The sequence below is a fragment of the Hylobates moloch genome, unplaced genomic scaffold, assembly GCF_009828535.3.
Source record: "Hylobates moloch isolate HMO894 unplaced genomic scaffold, HMol_V3 SCAFFOLD_23, whole genome shotgun sequence".
Classification (NCBI taxonomy): Eukaryota; Metazoa; Chordata; class Mammalia; order Primates; family Hylobatidae; genus Hylobates; species Hylobates moloch.
This window is the reverse complement of record NW_026652298.1, coordinates 18695721-18705871: the sequence shown is the minus strand read 5'-3', so window position 1 is coordinate 18705871 and position 10151 is coordinate 18695721. Positions and strand designations below refer to the sequence as shown.

The 10151-nt window shown below is 41.8% G+C and overlaps 2 pseudogenes; one reads left to right on the top strand and one right to left on the bottom strand.

Moving 5' to 3' along the window:
* Positions 1-347: 347 nt before the first annotated feature.
* On the bottom strand, positions 348-1993 carry LOC116462721 (leucine-rich repeat-containing protein 3C-like; annotated as a pseudogene).
* A 1572-nt stretch (positions 1994-3565) lies between these two features.
* LOC116462528 (small ubiquitin-related modifier 2-like) lies at positions 3566-3869 on the top strand (annotated as a pseudogene).
* The last annotated feature ends 6282 nt before the right edge of the window (positions 3870-10151 follow it).

Sequence of the window (10151 nt, the reverse complement as noted above, 5' to 3'; positions counted from 1 at the left end):
GTTTTTGCCACTGCCCAGACATTTCAAGTTGTACATTTTCCTTGACGCCTCCACAAACTTTCGTCTAGGGTCCCTCCCTCTTTTCTGTCCAAAGTCCTTCCCATTCTTTAAGTAAGTTGGAGCACCAGATAAATCCAGGCACCAGAGATGTGTGTGTGTGTGTGTGTGTATGTGTGTGTGTGTGTGAGAGAGAGAGACAGAAAGGAGAGAGGACAGGTATTTAGGGGGCTGGGGTGAGGCTGCACAGGAACCCGAGGGGGTCAGAGGAAGGGAGAAGGTGGGGAGTCAGAGGAAGGGAGAGGGCGCAGGAGGAGGAGTGTGTGGGGCGGCCCCAGGAACACCCTTGGTTATCGGACCACTGTGCTGAGGGTGGAATCGTCCTCCGGGTGCACTCGCAGCAGGGGCTGCTTGAAGGTGCACCAGGTTTCATCTCGGTTCTGCCACACATAATGCACCAGGTCAGCCACCCCCCAACGGCAGGGGCCACCTTGGTGCTCCGCTGGGCCCTGCCCCACCCCACACAGCTCTTCCTCCCCTGCCAGCAGCAGGAGCTCCTGCCCCACCGAGGTCTGGTCGGGTTCTGGGGTCACACACGACGCCTGTCCTGGTGCCCGGCACCAGCCTCACCGGCCTGAGCACTAGCTGGAGGGCACAGTCCTAGTTTCACGGGTTGGCGGATTGGTTCACTTGGATCTGCAGCCCCACGAAGGCCTCCATGGGCACCCAGGCCAGCTTTTCAGAGAGGTCGAGGTGGTGCACCATGCCCATCAGGGCCGAGAAGGCTGCCCCTAAGAGGTGGGCGAGGATATTATGGGACAGATGCAGCTCCTCCAGGACAGGCGGGTGCTGGAAGGCACCACAGGCACCGACGCCAGCTGGTTGGCATCCAGGCCAGCTTCGAACTCCTGGGCTCAAGCGATTTATCTTGCCTCAGTCTCCCAAGTAGCTGGGACTACAGGTGCCAGCCACCACACCACATTCAGCTAATTATTTAAGTTAATTGTTTTTTTAGAGATGGGGGTCTCAAAGTTGCCCTGACTTTACCTATTTATATAAGTACCATTTTATTTGTTCTTTCACCAAAACGATTATTACTGTAAAGATTATCAAATGATAATCATTGGCTGGGCATGGTAGCTCACACCTGTAATCTCAGCACTTTGGGAGGCTGAGGAGGGCAGATCACTTGAGCTCAGGAGTTTGAGACCAGCCTGGGCAATATGGCAAAACCCTGTCTCTACAAAAAATACAAAAATTAGCCGGTCGCAGTGGTATGTGCTTGTAGTCCCAGCTACTTGGGAAGCTGAGGTGGGAGGATTGCTTAAGCCCAGGAATTGGAGGTTGCAGTGAGCTATGATTGCGCCACTGCACTCCAGTTTGGGTGACAGAGTGAGACCCTGCCTCAAAAAAAAAAAAAAAAAGATAATCGTTCCTTCTATTATTTCTTCCACATTTATTCGTTGAACTTCTATTGTAAGGGAAAGCTTTCCCATCCCTCTGCTCTCATTTATTTGTCTATTGATTTTTTGACTTTAAAAATTTTATTTATTTATTTTATTATATTTTTTGAGATGGAGTCTCCCTCTGTCATCCAGGAAAAAAATATATTTTGTTTGTAATTTCTATTTTATGTTGTCAATACTTCTGAGGAATATTTATCTATTAATTGATATTAGTATGGGCTCATAGTTTCCTATTTAATGGGTTTTAAGAAATTGCTATAATTATGTCATTATTTTGATGCTCAAATTATCCCAGAGTTAGCCAGTGGGAGCCCCTTGGCTGGCTCTTGTGTCATTTTGACACATCCCCATGATCCTTTGAGAATTGCCATACTTTATGGTACAATATGTTCTAGGTGTATTATATGCTTTCTCTGCTTTAGCCCCGAAGTCAGCCGTTTCTTTAAGGAGTTCTGGTTCCTTTTGAGGAGAATAGTATTTAAAACCAAAGTCTTAGTGTCTGGTACGCTCATTGCTGCTGGTGTACTCATTGCATCTATGTGTGTGTGTACATGTGTTCATGCACATGTACATATACATATATTTATACATATACAGTCGTCCTTTTGTACCTGTTGGCAGGAGGATTGGTTCCAGGACCTCCCATGCATACCAAAATCCATGGATGCTTAAATCGGTGATATAAAGTGGTATAGTATTTACATATAACCTATGCACACCCTCCCTCACACTTTAATTCATCTCTGGATGACTTAGAATACCTAATACAATGTAAATGCTCTGTAAATAGTTGTTATACTGTATTGTCTAGGGAATAATGACAAGAAAAAAAGTGTGCATGTTCAGTACAGAGGCGATTTTTTTCCAAACCTTTTTCATGCATGGTTGGTTGAATCCACAGATGTGGAACCCACAGATACAGAGGGCTGACTATGTGTGTATATCTTGAAGATTAGGATTTCAATAAATAAACTTTAGGGGAACATAAACATTCAAACCATACCAACCATAAAACTGTTAGAAGAAAACATAGGTATAAATATTTGTGGCCTTAGATTAGGCAATGATTTCTTAGATATAACATCAAAAGTACAAGCAACAAGAGAAAAAATAGGTAAATTAGACTTCATCAAAATTTAAATCTTATGCTTCAAAGGATACCACTAAGAAAATGAAAAGATGCAGACACAAAGAGGGGAACAACAGACACTGGGGCCTACTTAAGGATGGAGGGTGGAATGAGGGAGAGGATAAGAAAAAATGTCTATTGGGTATTAGACCTAGTACCTGGATGATGAAATAATCTGTACATCAAACTCCCATGACATGAGTTTACCTATATAAAAAACCTGCACATGTACCCCTGAACCTAAAATAAAAATGAAAAAGACGAACAAAAATATAACTAGAAAATATCCACTATTGAGACAAAATTATACAAAACCTAAATAAGGCTAGGCATGGTGGCTTACGCCTGTAATTCCATCACTTTGGGAGGCTGAGGCAGGCAGATTGCTTGAGGCCAGCAGTTTGAGACCAGCCTGGGCAACATGATGAAAACCCATTTATGAAAAATACAAAAATTAGCTGTGCATGGTGGCATACACCTGTAGTCCCAACTACTCAAAAGGCTGAAGCAGAAGGATTGCTTTTGCCTGGGAGGTGGAGGTTGCAGTGAGTTGAGATCACGCCACTGCACTCCAGCCTGGGTGACAGAGCAAGACCCTGTCTCAAAAACAAACAAACTAATAATAAAAAAAAAAAAACCCACACACAAAAAACCAAAAAACGAAACTTCAAAACCAACCCTAAATAAATGGAAGTATATGCCATCTTCATGGATTGGAAAGCACAATTATAAAGATGACAAAGCCCCTGAATTGACATATGGATTCAATGAAAGCTAAGGTAAAATCCCCGCAGTTTTGTATGAGAATATGTGTTGGGTGAATGTTGATAAGCTGACTCTAAAATGCATATGGAGCCCTCGTCCACTACTGCTGCTTCCTTCTTCTGCTGCTCCTGGGGCTGCTTGTGTGCCCGTCCGGTGTGGACTTGGTGCCTCTTTAGTGAAGCAGCAGCTGAGGAGACTGGTGCTTGCTATGGCCGGTGAAAAGCCCAAGGAAGGAGTCAAGAATGAGAACAAGGAACATATTAATTTGAAGGTGTTGGGGCAGGATGGTTCTGTGGTACAGTTTAAGATTAAGAGGCATACACCATTTAGTAAACTAATGAAAGCCTATTGTGAATGACAAGGATTGTCAATGAAGCAGATTAGATTCCGATTTGACGGGCAACCAATCAATGAAGTAGACACACCTGCACAGTTGGAAATGGGGGTTGAAGATACAATTGATGCATTCCAACAGCAGATGGGAGATGTGTACTGAAAAAGGAAACTGCTTCTTTACTCCAGAACGCTGTTCTTTGTTTATTTATTTTTGAGACAGAGTCTCGCTCTGTTGCCCAGGCTGGAGTGCAATGGCACGATCTCGGCTCACCGCAAACTCTGCCTCCCGGGTTCAAGCGATTCTTCTGTCTCAGCCTCCAGAGTAGTTGGAATTACAGGTGCCCACCACCATGCCCGGCTAATTTTTGTATTTTGAGTAGAGATGGGGTTTCACCATGTTGGTCAGGCTGGTATCGAACTCCTGACATCAGGTGATCCTCCCGCCTTGGCCTCCTAAAGTGCTGGGATCACAGGCGTGAGCCACCGCGCCCGGCCAGAACTCTGTTCTTTAAAGATCAAGATTACATTCTCAATTAGAAAACTGCAATTTGTTTCCAACACCCACCACATCCTGACTACTACAGTACAGTTTTCTCTGTTCTTTCATTTCCCCCTTGCCTGTTCCTTTATTGTACATAAAGTAACTGGTATACATGCACAAGCATATCGCTTTTTTTTTTTTTTTTTTTTGAGACTGAGTCTTGCTCTGTCACCCAGGCAGGAGTGCAGTGGCGCGATCTTGGCTCACTGCAAACTCCGCCTCCCGGGTTTACGCCATTCTCCTGCCTCAGCCTCCCTTGTAGCTGGGACTACAGGCGCCTGCCACCACGCCCGGCTAATTTTTTGTATTTTTAGTAGAGACGGGGTTTCACCGTGTTAGCCAGGATGGTCTCGATCTCCTGACCTCATAATCTGCCCGCCTCGGCCTCCCAAAGTGTTGGGATTACAGGGATGAGCCACTGTGCCCAGCGAATATCGCATTTTTTAAAACTAAACAGCCAGTGGTATGTTTTGATTGACATCAAGTTGAGATGGGATGGGAAAAATACTCATTCTGTGAAAATATCCCCTTTCTCCATTAGTGGCATGCTCATTCAGCTCTTATCTTTATATTCCAGTAAGTTATTTTCCTCTCACTATTTTAAGAAAAAAAAAAACATAAAAATCCTTTCGCCGGGCTCGGTGACTCATGCCTGTAATCTCAGCACTTTGGGAGGCTGAGGCGGGCAGATTACAAGGTGAAGAGATCGAGACCATCCTGGCCAATATGCTGAAACCCTGTCTTTACTAAAAATACAAAAATTAGCTGGGCATGGTGGTGGGCGCCTGTAATCCCAGCTACTTGGGAGGCTGAGGCAGGAAAATTGCTTGAACCCAGGAGGTGGAGGTTGCAGTGAGCTGAGATCATGCCACTGCACTTCAGCCTGGCGACGGAGTGAGACTCTGTCTCAAAAAAAAAAAAAAAAAAAAAAAAAAGAAAGAAAGAAAAAAGAAAAAAAATCCTGGCATACCTTGTTCAGTTAAAGAATTTATTTTAATGTTTTCCATTTATCATTATAAAACCAAGGACAATTTTATAACTTTTTTGTATGTAGCGGTTACATATAGGGCAATCTGTCTTTAAGTAGGGATAAATTACTCTTAAAAAAAAAGAATTCTAGATAGTTTTCTCTTCAAGTGTCTTGTTTAAATAAACTTCTTATTTAAAATGAGCTGTGTTCTTTATTCTGAGAAATATTAAATAGAAAATTGAGACTTAGAAAAAAACACATGAATAGGCCTGCTAGAAGTAACATTTCAAGGAGGAAATAAAGCTACTTGGTGTTTCTGATAGATTGATACTGATGCTAAACAAAGATTAACAAAGTTATATAAATGACTATTAGCGGAAAAAAATAAAATGCATATGGAAATGTAAAGGACAAGCATAGTGAAAACAATCTTGAAGAACAGAGCTATAGGACTATCAGACACAATGCTTATTATAATGTTAGATTTACAAGTGTGGCATTATTACAAGAATATACGGAGGCCAGGTGTGGTGGCTCACACCTGTAATCCCAGCACTTTGGGAGGCTGAGGTGGGCGGATCACTTGAGGTCAGGAGTTTGAGACTAGCCTGGCCAAAATGGTAAAACCCCGTTTCTAGTAAAAATACAAAAAAAAAAAAAAATTAGCTGGGCATGGTGGTGCATGCTTGTAATTCCAGCTACCCAGGAGGCTGAGGCAAGAGAATTGCTTAAACCGGGGAGATGGAGGTTGCAGTGAGCCGAGATCATGCCACTGCACTCCAGCCTGGGCGACAGAGTGAGACTTCAATTCAAAAAAAAAAATATATATATATATGTGTGTGTGTGTGTGTGTGTGTGTGTGTGTGTGTGTGTGTATGAACAAACCAGAGGCATAGAATTGAGAGTCCAGAAATTGATCACATATGCATGATCACTTAACTTATGACAAAGTGGAAAACAAGTTTTTTAAAAACATAAGCTGCTTTGAAGCAATTATAAATCTTTAAGAAAAAAAAGAATCTTGATCCCTACTCTTACATCATACCTTAAAAAAGAATTTTAATCATGTTGTACATGATAAAGCACAGAATGGCCAGGGGTGGTGGCTCATGCCTGTAATCCTAGCACTTTGGGATGCTATGACTGGTGGATCAGTTGAGGCCAGGAGTTTGAGAATAGCCTGGCCAACATAGTGAAACTCTGTGTCTACTAAAAATACAAAAATTAGCCAGGTGTGGTGGCATGTGCCTGTAATCCCTCAGCTACTTGGGAGGCTGAGAGATGAGAATCGCTTGAACCCTGGAGGCAGAGGTTGCAGTGAGCCGAGATTGTGCCACTGCACTCCAGCCTGGGTGACAGAGCAAGATTCTGTCCGCTCCCCCCCCCAAAAAAAAAAAATCAACCACAAAATGTTATGTTAATTAAAAAAAATTTAATTATGGCATAAAATTGATGCTTTTATTTTGCTAAGATACTTTAAGTAATAAACCATTTCCTTAAATTAAAACAAATTCTAGAGGATTGCAATCTAAATTGAAATGTAAAACAAAATAGGTTTTCAGAAGTTAAAAATAGGAGGCGGGGCGCGGTGGCTCACGCCTGTAATCCCAGCACTTTGGAAGGCTGAGGTGGGCGGATCACGAGGTCAGGAGTTCGAGACCAGCCTGGGCCACATAGTGAAACCTGGTCTCTACTAAAAATACAAAAAATTAGCCAGGTGTGATGGCGGGCACCTGTAATCCCAGCTACTCGGGAGGCTGAGGCAGGAGAATTGCTTGAACCTGGGAGGCAGAGTTTGCGGTGAGCCAAGATCATGCCATTGCATTCCAGGCTAGGCAACAAGAGCAAAACTCTATCTCAAAAAAAAAAAAAAAAGATGATAGATTGGGCTATATTAGAATTAAAAACTTTTATTCATTTAGTGACTAAAAGGGTGAAAAGGCAACTCAAACAGTAGGACAAAATATTTACAACACATAATCCCCCAAAAGGACTCATATTCAAAGTGTATAAATAACCCCCACGAATCAGTAAGAAAACAAACATATAATTCAATCACTCAATAGAAAAATAGAAAAATGAGCAAAAGAATAGGCACTTTACAGAGAAACTAGCCTAATGGCCAGCAAAAATACTAAAAAATTGTCCAAGTTCATTAGACATTCAAGAAATGCTAACTAAAACTACAATGTTACCACAACTACAAAAACAAGTAAAATTTAAAAGCCAGACAATACTAAGTGTTGTCTAAGATGTGGAACAAACTGGAACTCCTGTGTATTGCTTATAGAACTGCAAACTGTTTGAAAGTATTCATAAAGTTGAACATATACATACTCCATAATACAGAAAATTTTACTCCTATGATACCCAACACAAATATATACATATATTCCTCAAAAAGCATATTTAAGAGTGTAGCCTAATACTAGCTTACATGAAGGAAAAATAAAGACTTTTCCAGGCAAGTGAAAGCTGAGGGATTTCATCAACAGCAGACCTGTTCCACAAGAGAGAAATGCTAAAGGGAGTTCTTCAATTAGAAAGGAAAGGATGTTGATGAGCAATAAGAAATCATCTGAAGGGCCTGTAATCCCAGCACTTTGGGAGGCCAAGGCAGGTTGATCACCTGAGGTCATGAGTTCAAGACCAGATTGGGCAACATGGCAAAATCCTATCTCTACTAAAAATACAAAAATTAGCCGAAAGTGATGGCATGCACCTGTAATCCCAGCTACTTGGGAGGCTAAGGTACGAGAATTGCTTGAACCTGGGAGGCGGAGGTTGCAGTGAGGCCGAGATCTTGCCATTGCATTCCAGCCTGGGCGACGGAGCAAGACTCCACCTCAAAAATAAATAAATAAATAAATAAATAAATAAATAAATAAATAATCTGAAGGTACAAAATTAACTGGTAATAGTAAGTATGCAGAAAAACAGAATATTGCAACATTGTAATTGTGGTGTATAAGCTACTCATATCTTAAGTAGAAAGATGAAAAGATGAACCAATCAAAAATAAAAATTACAGCAACTTTTAAAGACATAGACATTACAATAAGATATGAATAGAGGAGGGCCAGATGTGGTGGCTCACGTCTGTAATCCCAGCACTTTGGGAGGCTGAGGCGGGTGGATCACAGGGTCAGGAGTTTGAGACCACCCGCCTGGCCAAGATGATGAAACCTGGTCTCCACTAAAGATACAAAAAATTAGCTGGGCATGGTGGCAGCCTGCCTGTAATCCTAGCTACCTGGCAGGCTGAGGCAGGAGAATCGCTTAAACCCGGGAGGCGGAGGTTTCAGTGAGCCGAGATCGCACCATTACACTCCAGCCTGGGTGACAGGGCAAGACTCTGTCTCAAAAAAAAAAAAAAGATATGAATAGAGGCTGGGTGCAGTAGCTCACACCTGTAATTCCAGCACTTTGGGAGGCCAAGGCAGCTGGATTGCTTGAGCCCAGGAGTTTGAGACCACTCTGGCCAACATGGCAAACCCTCATCTCTACTAAAAATACAAAAATTAGTTGGGCATGGTGGCATGCACCTGTAATTCTAGCTTCATAGGAGGGTAAGGCACAAGACTCACTTGAACCTGGTAGGCAGAGGTTTCAGTGAGCCGAGATTGCGCCACAGCACTCTAGCCTGGGCAACACAACAAGACTGTCTCAAAAAAAAAAAAAAAAAGAAAGGAGAAAAAATAAATGAATAGAAATAACAAAAAGTTAAAAAGTTGGGGGAAGAAGTTAAAAGTGTAGAGGTTTTTATTAGTTTTCTCTTTGCTTGTTGGTTAGTTAGTTTATACAATTAGTTTGTTTTTGTTTTTGTTTTTATTTTTTTGAGACAGAGTTTTGCTCTTGTTGCGCAGGCTGGAGTCCAATGGCGCGATCTCAGCTCACCGCAAACTCCGCCTCCCAGGTTCAAGCGATTCTCCTGCCTCAGCCTCCCGAGTAGCTGGGATTACAGGCATGAGCCACCACACCTTGCTAATTTTGTATTTTTAGCAGAGATGAGGTTTCTCCATGTTGGTCAGGCTGGTCTGGAACTCCCGACCTCAGGCGATCTGCCTGCCTCGGCCTCCCAGATTGCTGGGATTACAGGCACAAGCCATTGCGCCTGTCCACAATTAGTTTTAAGTTGCCATTAGTTTAAAATAATGGGTTATAAGACATTACTTGCCAGCCTCACGGTAACCTTAAATTAAAAATACATACACACAATGCATACACAAAAAGTAAAAAGAAAAAATTAAGATACATCACCAGAAAAAATCACCTTCACTAAAAAGAGGACAGCAAGGAAAGAAAGAAGGGAGAGAAGACCACAAAACAACTAGAAAACAAATAACAAAATGGCAGGAGTAAATCTTTACTCATCAATAATAACATTGAATGTAAGTGGACTAAACTCTCCAATCAAAAGACAGAGAGTGGCTGAATGGATAAAAAAACAAGACTCAATGATTTGTGGTCTATAAGAAACATACTTCACCTAAGAAGACACACATAGACTGAAAATAAAGGGATAGAAAAAGGTATTCCATGCAAATGGAAACCAAAAAAGCAGAAGTAGCTATATTTATATCAGACAAAATAGATTTCCAGACAAAAACTATAAAAAGAGATGAAGAAGGTCATTATATAATGACAAAGGGTCAATTAAGCAGGAGCATATAACAATTACAAATATATAAGCATCCAACACTGGAGCACCCAGATATAAAAAGCAAATATTATAAGAGCTACAGAGTCAAATAGACCCCAATATAGTAATAGTTGGAGACTTCAACACTCCACTTTCAGCGTTGTACAGATTATCCAGATAGAAAATCAACGAATATCAGACTTAATCTGCGCTATAGACCAAGTGGACTTAATAGATATTCACCTAACATTTCGTACAATGGCTACAGAATACATATTCTTCTCAGCACATGGATTGTTCTCAAG